Here is a 13894-nt window from a genome sequence, read left to right as displayed (position 1 = left end):
TCCGTGGTCGGTCAAAGTTCGCAAAAGGTCGTTCTGACGTGACCCGAAATGGGATGTCCTCAGATCTTTGTTTAGCGGCAGCGAGAACTTAGATCTGATTTTAATGAGATTGGAAAAAAGGCTGTTTACTTTGCAATTGGCCCTATTCTGTCCAGTCATATAAAACACATACCTTCCCTCATTGTTTTGTTGAATATACTGTCTATTTCAATAGACTTATAAATATATCAATATATCATTTAAGGATTGAAGTTGTATTTGTTGATCAACAAATACAATATCAATCATTACACTAACAGATGCATAAATCATAACAAAACTATCCATTAAACATCAAACTTTAATTATTTAAAGCAAACAATATCAACGCGGACAGTTGTGATGTCATCCGTCCCAAAGATTCTATTTGGAGTGGCATCCCTTGCTTTAACAAATGGTAGAAAATGGCGGCTACGGAAATGTCATTCACTTGAAATGAGCAACCAGAAAACGTTGGAAAGGAATCCAGACTTGGCAAATGCTGAAAATGGATTGATATAAACGTTCTGTGAACTTTGGGTGTGTATTTGAGTCATACTGCGGCTGCTGACGACGGGGATTACCGCTTAAGGCGGCGCGGTTGGATTTGCCGAAGTAATACATGACAGTGTGGAGCACAGTGATTTTTTTTGATAAGTCGAGCATTCTCTTTTATAGCTTCCAATTGACGCTTCATTGATCTGTATGATCATATATGATCTGTCTGGCCTCAAAGCCTGCATCCTTCATAGACTGAATCAATGTCGTCAGTGGTCCCTTATGATTTTAATGTTATTTTTAGACATTGAGGAGTTCCCCTTAAGTCTTTCTGTATGACATACTGACGTTCATCGGGAAATGAACGACAGTCAGCTTGGTAGTGTTCATCTGGGTGAGGTCACCCACTACTGTCAATATTTCAATTTGTAGTGTCAGTAGCCCATGGGATGTTTATGATGAGTTTGAGACAAAACCGGTTGAAATTAAGAAAAACCCTTTTCAGGCATAAAAGTGCTAGATAGACCTTTTATTTTCTTACACCACTTAGAGCTTTAATTGCACTTGATTTTTCAACAAAAATGCATCATAAAATTTGACCCCTGATTGTGACCAGGCTGTATAAAAAGTTATACTATATCCTGACATACCCTATTTTCGAACACTTAAGATGGCATTGCTGATATTTCTAGAGATGAATGAATCAAAACTCAAATTCTGCTTTATAACAGTAGTGGTAGGTGATGTCTTCAACAATAGAATTCAGCTACATTCTGTAAGAAAAAACTCCTCGATAAAAGGTGTGACCTCCTTTGCCTCATCTGTAAACTTCTTCTGCACTCGTGAGACATCACCTATTTTTGAAAAACTGATTGGTTTGTACTTTTGTTTGAACAGACGTGTTTTGGCGCACAGTTCTCAACATAATTTTTGCAGACCGGCAGTAAAATAATTGAAAGTTTGATACTGATTAACAAAATATGAATATTTGTCAAATTAAGTGTTCACACTATTTTACTTTTCCTCTTCATCATGACACGGACACCAAAATTCTAAATGACGACAGAATGTTCTGACAGTGCTTCACATGAACCCAAAGTTGACAGGCCGAATCTCAAGTGGCCAGCTTTGATTACGTCACGCCTCTCGTTCTAATGAGACAAATCAATATCATGTAAGGCTGTTCGAAAATAGGGTACTCGTAGATACATACATGTGAATCCAATTGTGCTCATATAACCTGCCTATATGTCATGCAAATTGCCGCCATAATTTATGTAATACGTTGAAAATGGAGGGTGCAATTCAAATCTGCCGTTTAGCGATTCCATACTGTGCTTGTGAACGCGCCTTTCTGATTATAGGCCTACAACGAAAATAGTTTTTGCGAAGAGAATAGGGGACACGCAAGAAATGGAAAAGCCGATATAGTGTAATATTTACCTTTACAGAGGCGAAATAATTCGTTTGATGTATTTGAAATTTTCTAACTGCTTCGCTGATACAGGCATTGCACTCCATAACACCACCATTTTGTTTACTTTACGGTGTCAGGTCAACTGTGCACTTCCGGTAAAATGTATCCTAAATCTTCCGGTGTTGACCCAAGCTCTGCAGCGTCAGAAGCTGTCCTTTTTCAGACCAATCCTCAGCGCTATATTTTATCGAGAGGCACGCCTGTTGTACACGCGCGAACCCGCGTATAGTTCAACTATACTGTATTCAAGCTCCCGAACGACAAAACGAAATGGGCGGCTAATGATAGACAAATCCCAGTCAAGATTATAACAATTCCAAAATGTTTTTTGTCTGAATAAGAAAAAATGAAAAGCGAACGCAGGATTCAGGGGCACAGTTTTCATAACAAATAACGGCAAAGGAGTATTTTATTCTCTGAGCCTCGAAATTCGCACTGTAACATGTTTATGAATGTGTACATATATATTTGATTCAAGATACAATTTGACACATTTAAAGACATTGTTTTGTTTTTCATATTTGTACGGTTAGGAAGGTGACGATTGGTAGGGTGCAGGCTAAAACGGCACCCCAGCAAAACGTCACCGATTTCTCTGGCGAAAACGGCACCGCATTTGGCGAAAACGGCTACTATGTGTCGGGCGAAAACGGCACCTCTATTTTTAATAAGGATAAGAACGATTTTTGTAGTAATATATATGGTTTATTTACATGGTCACAGTTATCACAGCATGTTGTTGTTTTCTGACATTCTTCTCTCATGCAACACATCGAAAGGCCATTGTTAATAATTGTGATCTGACAGCACCATGTTAGGCCTCTTAAATACAGTTTCAGTTTAAATTGAGTAAAGGTACTTAAAACTTCAAAGCTTATAGTGTTTTCACACATTTCACTTTCAAACCAATGCCGATACATACACACACTCACCCAGCAGGCCAACAAACACATAAACATAGACACGGCTAAAATCCAAACACGAAAATTTGCTACACCTGCATCTAAACCACTCCTCCCTACACCACACCCAAACACCATCCCACGAACAAACACCACACCCATAACCGACAGCTCTGTCTGGGCCCCCTACCGAGAAACCGCACCCACCTCACACACACAAGCAGCCACTCAACCAACCACGAACCCTCCCACATCTCACATAGCCAAAACATCAACCCCCGCATGCAAAACAAACCTCAAAATGACCACCACAACACGACCCTCATCCAAGCACCCTACAGCCCATATGGTAACAACACTCTCCCACAAGCAAGCACAACAACAAAACACAAACACTAAGAAATCATCAGCTACACCCATCCCACAAACACCTTCACAATCCTCCACATCACATGCCTCCCCCATGGAAACTCAATCAGCTAAACCTAATCTAACCGATGACGAAGATTTCTCCACTACTGAGGAAACAATAGACACTACTCCAACTAAAACAAACCAAACTCCCCAACCAGCCAACACCCAAAACCAGCAGCTAAACTATCCCTCAAAATCCCAGAAATAAGCTTAAACTTACCCATCTCAAAATCAGAAATTAAAAGTGTAAACAAGCAAAAAATCACACAAAAATGGCATAACCTATATCTAAACTCAAATAGCCAAATCAAAAAAGTGCTCAGCAAACCACTAACCAAACCAAAAATTCTCCATCCATCCAAAAAAATCGACAGAGTAATCACTAAACTCCAAACAGGACACACCAACCTAAATAACCACCTAAAAAAAATTTAAAAACACACTACAGGTAACTGCCCAAACTGCAAACAACCAGAAACCCCAGAACAGGCACTCATCCACTGCACACACTACCTAACACATCGAACCGCATTACAAACCACCCTCAATCTAAACAAGGCTCTAACTCTAGAAGCAATGCTAAACCCACAAAATAAACTAGAAAACTTCAAGGCCTTAGGCGTATTCTTAATAAAAACGGAACTAATAAAACGCATCTAAAAACACAATAACCTACCAAATCAAAATCACATAAACAAACAAACATCCACCATACCCAGCTCCCTTAATTCTCCTCCCCAATCCCAATCTCAAAATTCCCAAATTCTATATAAGCAACCCCTAAAACCCCCCTCTTGGGTTGCACAGACCACTTTCGCCCCTTTCGGAAACACATTAAATGGCCTGGCCGGGCCCGTGTGCGAAATACGCATCAGTCGGAAAGCGCACGTTAAATCTCCAAAGTAAGTTTTCGCTATAACCCCGATTGGTACCATCTGATTTAATCACTTTAGACATCATGGTAACGTATCACACTACCCTAAACTAATAAATACATGCACGTTTGTAAAATTCGTTTGACTAGAAACTAGAACGTATATATACGTATATAGAGAATACTACACTCATTCTCGTTAGATACCACTTTTACGAAACGAGTGGACTTTCTATGGTATCTGACCGAGCGAAAGCGAGGTCAGATACCATAGAAAGTTCACGAGTTTCGTAAAAATGGTATCTAACGAGAATGAGTGTGGTATTTTATTTATTACCCACGTTAAATATGTATGTAAGTGTAAATACATAATGTAGCGGCCCGGACCCGAACTTCTGATAAACCTCGAAGTCTGGATGTAACTGAGAGTCAAAACACTTCTTTCCAATGAATAATTAGTTTTTATTCATGTGGGTATAACAATGCCTTATATGGACAACACAATGCTTCCAAATAAGTAGATCCCTCTGAGCTTTAAGGTTTATTTGTAAGGACCAGTGTCAGGGCAAAATAATTATTGCCTGTAACTATAATGGTAGTTTACTGCTATAAATATATATATATGGATGACTTCTTTATCTGAATAACTTTACAGTTACTCAGATAGCAATTTGTGTCTGTGTTCAAAAATGCAGTCTATTTATAGAAATGATTACATAAGGACAAGGGGAACTTTTGGGCTGAATTATCTGCCCTTTGATTGAAACTGACCTTTAGACTGCCAAAGTCAGAATGACCCAGAATGGATCTCATCGTATTTATAGGTGTGAGAAAATGGTCACATGTCTGTTATTGACCAATCAAATTACGAGAAATTACGTCTCTTTACGTCCTTATTCCTTTGAGGGATCTACTTTCACAATGTAAAATCACTGAAATAAAGAGGAAGGCAAACCATCTCAGGAGGTAATTTGGTATAAAGATGAGTATTTATACCAATCAATGAATTCTGTCTAATTGATTCACTAATTGCCTTCCAATATCACAAGATAAACAATTACGTCCTGCTACGTCGAAGCTACGTCCTTGCTGCCTGCCGAGAGGACGTAATAACAACAAGCAACATCGACTGGGAATTATGATGGACAATTCAAAGAGGAAGATTACAAATGTCAGGAGGCAATTGGAATTTATCTGATGCATAAGACGTTTAATAACACAAATTGGCCACTGGTATACTTTGACAGAAGCACTGGATGTCATATTTATGAGAAACATGTTCATAAATAGTGACGCTAAATACTGCGCATGAATACATCAGCGAAGATTACATAGTTCCTGATGTCAGAATTAACAGTAACTTTAATACACGTCTTGACATATCATCAAATACGATTCTGGGTTCCTCTGGACATAGTTCATTAGATTAAATAAACTTTATAATGCAAATGCTAAGCATTAGCCAAATTCAGTAACTTCATCGCGACCTAGGCTAGCTGTCACAAAGTTAAAATGGCGGGCGTCGGCGAAACACGTAGCTGAGCCCTGATCACAAATTCACACAAATATGGATAAATATCAAGCTGCCAAGTGATTGTGATCTGTTTGTTGAAGAACAAAGGTATGATTAATCTGTATCTGATGGTTAATTTGCGTAACTGTGTGCTTAGAACGATGAATTCTTCAAAAGTTACGGTCAATGCAAAACTCTTGAAACAAGTAAACAAGATCGTTTTGACAGGCACGTTGTTGACATCGATGCTTATTAGGTACTGGCACATCCTAAACAATATGCGTAACATGATGGCATGGACATATGATTATTTTTACGAGATAACAGTGTGCCATGAAGCTCTATAAAAGCATGCTATGATCCTCTGATAGATTTCTTACCAAAACGGGATTCAAAACATTGAATTACGTGAAAACGAGGTTGGCAAAAGTATACTGATATATACCTGCAAAACTAATTACAGTTTACAGGATAATTATGATATAATTCGTGCACTGTCATATAACCATCAAAAATACAACAGGAAATATTTAGGAAATATTTCTAATTTTTACAAGCTGTCATAACTTACATATTTTATAATAAAGACACATTAATATTTATATATTCTTCGTGATGGCCATCACATCATCCCCCTCTTCAAAGATCAGGTCCCCTGATCTGCTAATTCGCTTCCAGGCGAAGACCGATCCTTGCTGCATCGATAGAGTTGATGATCCTGTCTGTTTCCGTATTCCTATGGCGTTGGGCCGCTTGATGCATGAGGATTATGGCCCTGGCAGTCTGGCCGTTGATCTTGCCCAAGGAGATGTCAACCAAGGTCCGGTAATCGTAAAGACGGGCCTTCCTTGATGGTGAGTGGTCCTCTGTATGCAGTAGGGTACCAGGGAGGGCAAGCATATTCCATCTGTCATGCAAGTAGCTCCTTTCAATGCGAGGGACTCGTCCTTGGAGGCCATCCTCCAGGGTCATGGCAGCAAATTCCCACTGGAGGAGTCTCTCATCTGCACTGAGGGTCTCCCAGCTCCTAGGAGGCCAGGTGATGCTCCTTGCACCAGCAGAGAGCCGGATCTGATGGTGTGTCCAGTCCCTTCTGGCTGGAGGAAGCAGTGGCATGCAACCTGTTGTCAAGATCTTCTTGGCATCCCTCATGGTGTCCACTTCCCTTGGCCTTGGGGGAGAGCTGGGCCTTTGATGGTATCTTTTCTGTTCCTCTCTTCTTGGTATCTTTGATGCGGAATCCTTATGGGGAGACATGTTGGAGTTACTCGATCTCTTCTTGGGCCTGGGGGAAGGTTCCCTTGATGAAAAAAGGGATGTCCAGTGTGTAACGGAGTCGATCATGTTCTTCTCTATCCCCAGGAGTGATGCGAAGGTGGCTTTCCTTGTTTCCAGTTGAGGTCCCTCCATTTTCTGCCCCGATCCACTTGGCCTGGAGTTGGGTTCGGCCCTGCCAAGAGTCCTCATCCGCCTTGTGAGGTTGTCGAATGACTTTGGACTCTGCATGGCTTCTTCCGAAATGCCCCCCTCGTACACAAACCCACCCCCAGGCGTATAGAACAGGACAGTAGCACCATTCCTCTGGAGGAGGATGTCCTTAATCTCTAGTTGCGTAGAGGCGCCACACTTGCTTTCTGAAGGGTCGTATTCTGGTGGTGTGTTAACTTCCGGTTCAAGACTTATGATTCCATCTGTAAATATGGACAGAGCATCATCTTCTACCTCCTGCACCTCCACTGGTAGGGTCTTTGTAACCGTTTTAATCGTCTGCCATCCCTCCTCCCATTCTTCCTCTGTTCTTGGCATGCTGCCCTGTGTCGATACCCAAAGAAGGACCATTTCCCTTGTCTTTGCTGAAAGTGCCGCATTCCAACCTGGAGCTGGTACCGCCCTCACATACGATTCTGGATTAAGTGAAAACCATGTGGCGTTGCTTTCTGACGTAAAGTCTGCATCAAGTTCCTGCAGCTGTAGCTTGTGCTTCGCATCACAGTGCCTCTTCCACTCTGAAACTCTTGCAAAGGACTGGAATGAAGGACACAGGATACAGGCTACCTTCAGTTTACAATGTGGTGCTGCTGCCAAATGATTTTTCAATTCTTTCTTCGTTGCAAAAGAATTTTCACATGCTCCGAGTCCACAGACATACTTGTGAGCCATCTTCAACGATTATGTGTATTCTGTAACACAAATGTTTTCTTTTAGACTCGCCTAAACATCCAACAATGCAGCATTTTATTCCAACTTAAATGCCATCATGTGTAATTGTACTATTGATTATGTCTTAAGGTCAATACTCTACAACCCTGACACTGGTTTGCATGGATCTCTGATAAATATCTTAGCCTCACAGGACAATCATAGCTTCTATCTTTACACGGGTCACCTCCATCGGTTCTGTGTACTCCGTTCTCACACGATGCCGAGATCAAATGCCACAGAAAGAATGTAAACAACATCAAGTCAGCAGGTTCCAGGGTGATCAGGCCTAGTCTTACTGCGTTACATGACGGATCCATCATCGTTTGCTGCAGCACTTCCATCAACATGTTCTTTCTGTTTGCAGATATCTGGCGCTGTATGACACAAGTTGAGGTTCCACCCAACAAAGCTTCAAGTCCTTGTACAGCTCCCTAAGATTTACCAGAGCAACCCATGCAAGCAATAGCTTCAGCACTGAAGCTCAAGATCCTTCTTCGGGACATAGATTATCCCATCCAACTATTTACATCGTAATAAAACTCCAACATTGTTAACAATAAACACAAACTTCTGAAGTTCAACTTTTCTTTAAGATATTGTTAAGACAGGTTCTCAAGGCCTAATCTTCTAGTTCCTTGAAGTTGACTGCTGACATCTTTTGATCCATGAGGGAAGGTTCTTCCCTCTGTAGAGTAGCAGCCGATCCACATGAAACACCTTAGAAGGTTGCTTAAGGGACCTTCTCACAAGGTAGGTGACATCATCTATCCTTTTCTCAATGAGATAGGGTCCTTTCCAACTTGAAGTGAGCTTCTGACAGACCCCACGTTTCCGTACAGGGTTGTGGAGCCATGCAGCTTGTCCCTCTTTAAGACATCTTCCCTTGGCCTTGAGATCATAATTCTTCTTCCGATATTCTGCTGTCTGTTTCAGGGATCTCCTGCCAGCTTCGTGAGCTCGTTTCAGCCTATCTTCCAATGTTAAGAGATATGTTTCAACATCAGCCTGATCCCGAAGCTCTTCTGGCCTCCCAATGACTGCTTGCATGGGCAGAACTATCTCCTTTCCGAAGACCATTTTGTTGGGTGTGCGCCCAGTACTGGAATGCATTGAAGCTCTGTAGGCCATCATTACTTGAGGCAAGTACTCGTCCCACCGCTTCTGATCCTTCTCACAATACATTGTGAGCATCTGTGCAAGGGTTTTGTAGAACCTTTCCACAGCTCCATTTGATTGTGGCCTGTAGCTAGTTGTCCTGGTCTTGTGGATCTGTAAGAAGTCGCAGATGTCTTTGAAAAGCTTTGCCTCGAATGTAGAGCCTTGGTCAGTGTGTATCTGCATAGGCACGCCAAACCTACTGATGAACACATCCACAAAAGCTTTAGCGACTGTGACAGCTTCCTCGTTAGGGATAGCAACAGCTTCAGTCCACTTAGTGAAACAATCACTTATAACAAGGATGAAGCGATGTCCTGACTTTGTCAGCGGGAGAGGTCCTAAGATGTCCATAGCAACTCGCTCCATAGGCTCTCCAACTGTGTATTCCCCTAGAGGGGCCTTAAGGGGTCCCTTAGGTTGTTTCTTTGCTGTGCAATGGTCACAGGTTTGACAGTAATTCTCCACCTCACCCTTGAGACCTGGCCAGTAGAAAGAGAACTTGACTTTCTCCAGAGTCTTCTCTCTGCCCAAGTGTGCACTGGATGGAATGTCATGATAGTACTTCAAAACGTCATCTTTCAGGCTCTGAGGAACAATCATCTGCTGTCGGGATTCATCATCTTCCATCCATAAGCGATAAAGCACTCCTGAGTAAACATTCAGCCGATCCCAGTGTCTCCAGAGAGTCTTGATAGTGGATGACATATGAGAGATTTCCTTCCACTCTGGCTTTTTTCCTTCTTCTTTGGCAGCAAGCAAAATCCCCACGTTTGCATCAGCCAACTGCTTCTGCCTGATTTCCGGGAGTGTCCAGCCTTCAAGAGAAACCAATGGCTCACTTGGTTGGTTCATATGGCTCCTAGTAACTGCTCGGTTGAATTCTGTGAAGATATCTGCTTGTGGGCTGCTGCCCTCTGAGACCATCTGATTTCCCTCTTCATCTGACGAGTCTCCCAGCTCCTGCTCTACTTCCTGTCTGAGACATGCTTTACAAGGGTTTCGTGACAGAGCGTCAGCATTTAGATGTTTTCTGCCCTGCCTATGGATGACCATGAGGTTGTAAGTTCCGAGTTCTTCAAGCCACCTGGCAACCTGTCCTGTTGGCTTCTTCAGGCTGCGCATCCAGCTGACAGCTGCATTATCTGTTCTGAGTAAAACCTCCTGTCCATATAAGTAGGAATAAAAGTGCTTAAGAGCATTCACCACAGCAAGAAGTTCCTTACGAGTGACACAATACTTTCTTTCATGAAAGTTCAGGGACTTGCTCATGTAAGCAATGACCCTCTCTGCACCATCTTGCTCCTGAGAAAGTACAGCTCCTGTTGCTTTGTCACTTGCATCCGTGTCCAAAATAAATTTGGTTCCAGGTATAGGGTACGACAAAATTGGTGCTGAAGTCAGTGCTTCCTTGAGGTGTTGGAAAGCATTCGAGCACTCTTCTGTCCAGGAAAATGTTACCCTCTTTTCTACCAGCTGGTATAACGGCTTGGCTATTTCGGCAAACTTCTCTACAAACTTCCTGTAATAGGAACATAATCCAAGGAAACTCCTCATCTGCTTGGCTGTTTTTGGCACTGGCCAGTTCTGCACAGCAGATGTCTTTTCTGGATCTGTTTCAATGCCTTTCTCGGACACAATGTGACCTAGAAACCTCACTCGTTTCTGGAAGAAGATGCACTTTGATGGTTTCAGCTTCAGACCAGCCCCTAGTAGTCTTTCAAAGACATGTTCCAACCTTTGCAAAGCTTGTGGCACTTCTATTGCTCCAACTATAATGTCATCTATGAAAAGTAGACATTCCTCCCATTGCAGTCCCCGGAGCACTTCTTCCATTAGTCTTTCAAAAGTTGATGGTGCATTCGCGAGACCGAATGGCATCACTGTAAATTGATAGAGTCCGAGTTCAGTCGTGAATGCTGTTTTCTCCTTGTCTTCGTCCACCAAACCTATCTGCCAGAACCTTGAGTTTAAGTCCATTGTGCTGAACCATTTTGAATTCGCCAAGGCATCAAGGCAATCATCAGTTCTTGGTAGAGGGTAAGCATCCTTTAATGTGACATCATTCAGACGGCGATAATCTGTGCAAAAGCGCATAGATCCATCTTTCTTTCGTACTAGGACCACAGGGGATGCCCAGGCACTGGTTGAAGGTTCAATTACTCCCCTTTTAAGCATCTTCTGGATCTCTTCTTTTTCAATTTCCCTTTTTCCGAAAGGTTGCCGTCTTGGAGGTTGTCGAATGGGACAGGCTGTTCCAGTGTTAATGCGATGTTCCACCTTTGAAGTTCTGCCAAGGTCGGCCGATGAAGTTGCAAAGACTTGTTGGTATCTTGCAAGAAGAACTGCAAAATCTTCACTCTCATCCATAGAGAGATGCTGGCAGCTTCTTTGCCAAAGGTCCTTGAGGTGGTCAGGAAGAGGTGTACATTGTAAGCTTGAAATATCAGCATTGACGTTGCAATGGACTGAGGCACATCTGTCTTGTTCTTCCAGCTGCATGTACAGTGACTCTGCTACTCCCACAACCATGTTACAGTGGAGTGTGACTTCGTCAGGACTGAAGTTAAAGACATTGATTTTCTGGACCTCTTCAGATGTATCTACTACGCACTCTGGTACATGGACTCAAGGCGGAAGATCCCTTTTCCCTGCTATAATACCAGCTGGAGCAAGTTTATTTGCCCTGAGTATCTTCATCGTTATCCAGGCTCCTGAATGAGGTGGAATAACTGTGGTCTCACTCACTTCAACACGGCAACTCATTTCAGCTTCGGATGAAATCCAACAACTTAAGGAAGAATCCCCTGAATTGAGCTTTAGACGTTTGTAGTCGATGGCACTCACATGCTTCAAGAGGAAATCTTGACCCAGGATTGCATCCGGAATTACATCACACACAAAGATAGGATGTGTGTATTTTTGTCCATCAAGAATAATGTCCATGTCAGCATGCCCTTCAATCTTTAAACCTGTTCCATCCACTCCTGCAACTTTAATGGCCCCTTGCTGGAGAAAAGGAGCATCTTCCAACTTGATCTGGTCAAATATCCTCTTTGATAATATTGTCATGGTTGACCCACTGTCAACAAGGACGTTTGCTTCTACACCATACATGACACCCTGAATGTAGAATCCATTATCCAAACCCCCCTTAGAGTTCCCAGTCAGTCCAACTCGGATAGCAGCATCTTCAGGCCTTGAATTCCCTGTCTCCCCATGGCCTACTGAGTCGACAGGATGGCTTTTCCCTGCGTCCCTGCAGATCCAGCATGAAAGGTGGACATCTGTTCCTGGCACCTTTTGTATGTCGGGCAGTCTTTCATAAAATGTTCCCTTGATTTGCAGATGAAACAAGTTCCCTGACTTTGAGGTCGGTCATTTCTCTTCTCATATCTGAAGTTGTTGCCCTTTTCAAGCTTCTCTAACCTTCCACTGATCTTGTGCAGCACTTCACCCTGAAGATCTTCATTCGGCTTGGGTGCGCTCTCAAGTTCCAAGGGAGCAAACCCTCCTTCGTTTCTGTTCCCTACTGCCCTGACTTGTCTCTTCTTATCTCGATGGTCACCAACCAATGCCTCGAACCTTTCAATCACCTCCACCGCTCCTGAAAGAGTCCTGCATCCTCTGTCAATGCAATGAAATTTAAGCTCTGGTGAGACTGTCTTGTATAGCTGATTAAGGGCAATAGCTTCCTGTGCCCTGCTGTCTAAGTCAATGTATGCCCTTTGGGTCATCTGTCTTAGGTCATCGGCCAAAGCAGCAACTGACTCCGCATTCTGTCTCTGTCTGACTTCTAGCCTTGAAAGCCATAAGCTCTGTTGTCTCTCACTCCCAAATCGGTGGTTCAGGTTCCTAACTAGCATGTGCAGTGACCTCTTCTCGTGTGGGGCCAGTCCCATGTAGAATGTCCTAGCAACCCCTTTCAGGCTGGCAGCAAGAACTAAGAGTTGCTGGTCCATAGGCCAGTCACCGAGTTCTGCACAATTCTTGAAGTGTGACAGGTACTCCTCCCAGTCTGTTGTCCCATCATAGAAATCTGGCCTGATTGTGAAGGGTACTCTTCTTCTAGGTATGACCATTGGTCTCCTAGGTGTTGCATCATCTCTGTGGTGTACTCTGACCTCGCCATTGGATCTGCTTGGCTCTTCATCAAGTGATTCAGCCTCTTCATACAGTTCATCAATTGTCTTCTCTTCAAAAGATATGTCCCCTTGTCCTTCTGCTGTGGTTTGATGATACTTGTCAAAAGAAACTTCTGCGTCTGGAGATGAAACTGTAGCCATCTTGTCACTGGTCCTAACTGTAAGTCCCTTGGTTTGTATCAAGGATGTTTAAAAATATAAACATCCCACTTCTGACACCAGTTTGTAGCGGCCCGGACCCGAACTTCTGATAAACCTCGAAGTCTGGATGTAACTGAGAGTCAAAACACTTCTTTCCAATGAATAATTAGTTTTTATTCATGTGGGTATAACAATGCCTTATATGGACAACACAATGCTTCCAAATAAGTAGATCCCTCTGAGCTTTAAGGTTTATTTGTAAGGACCAGTGTCAGGGCAAAATAATTATTGCCTGTAACTATAATGGTAGTTTACTGCTATAAATATATATATATGGATGACTTCTTTATCTGAATAACTTTACAGTTACTCAGATAGCAATTTGTGTCTGTGTTCAAAAATGCAGTCTATTTATAGAAATGATTACATAAGGACAAGGGGAACTTTTGGGCTGAATTATCTGCCCTTTGATTGAAACTGACCTTTAGACTGCCAAAGTCAGAATGACCCAGAATGGATCTCATCGTATTTATAGGTGTGAGAAAATGGTCACAT

General features: G+C 42.5%; 1 protein-coding gene across 1 annotated transcript in view; it reads right to left on the bottom strand.

The window, feature by feature from the left end:
• LOC124121654 (coiled-coil domain-containing protein 24-like) overlaps positions 1-2096 on the bottom strand; it is a 370739-nt gene extending 368643 nt beyond the window's left edge. Inside the window, exon 1 of the mRNA XM_046484687.1 lies at positions 1960-2096. The gene's annotated coding sequence lies outside the window, so the exon portion shown is untranslated. The remainder of the gene's footprint in view (positions 1-1959) is intronic.
• Between the last annotated feature and the right edge of the window lie 11798 nt (positions 2097-13894).

Source organism: Haliotis rufescens, unplaced genomic scaffold (genome assembly GCF_023055435.1).
Source record: "Haliotis rufescens isolate VD_foot unplaced genomic scaffold, xgHalRufe1.0.p SCAF_2, whole genome shotgun sequence".
Taxonomy (NCBI): Eukaryota; Metazoa; Mollusca; class Gastropoda; order Lepetellida; family Haliotidae; genus Haliotis; species Haliotis rufescens.
Note: the sequence above shows the minus strand (reverse complement) of the source record. Positions and strands in the feature narration are given on the sequence as shown.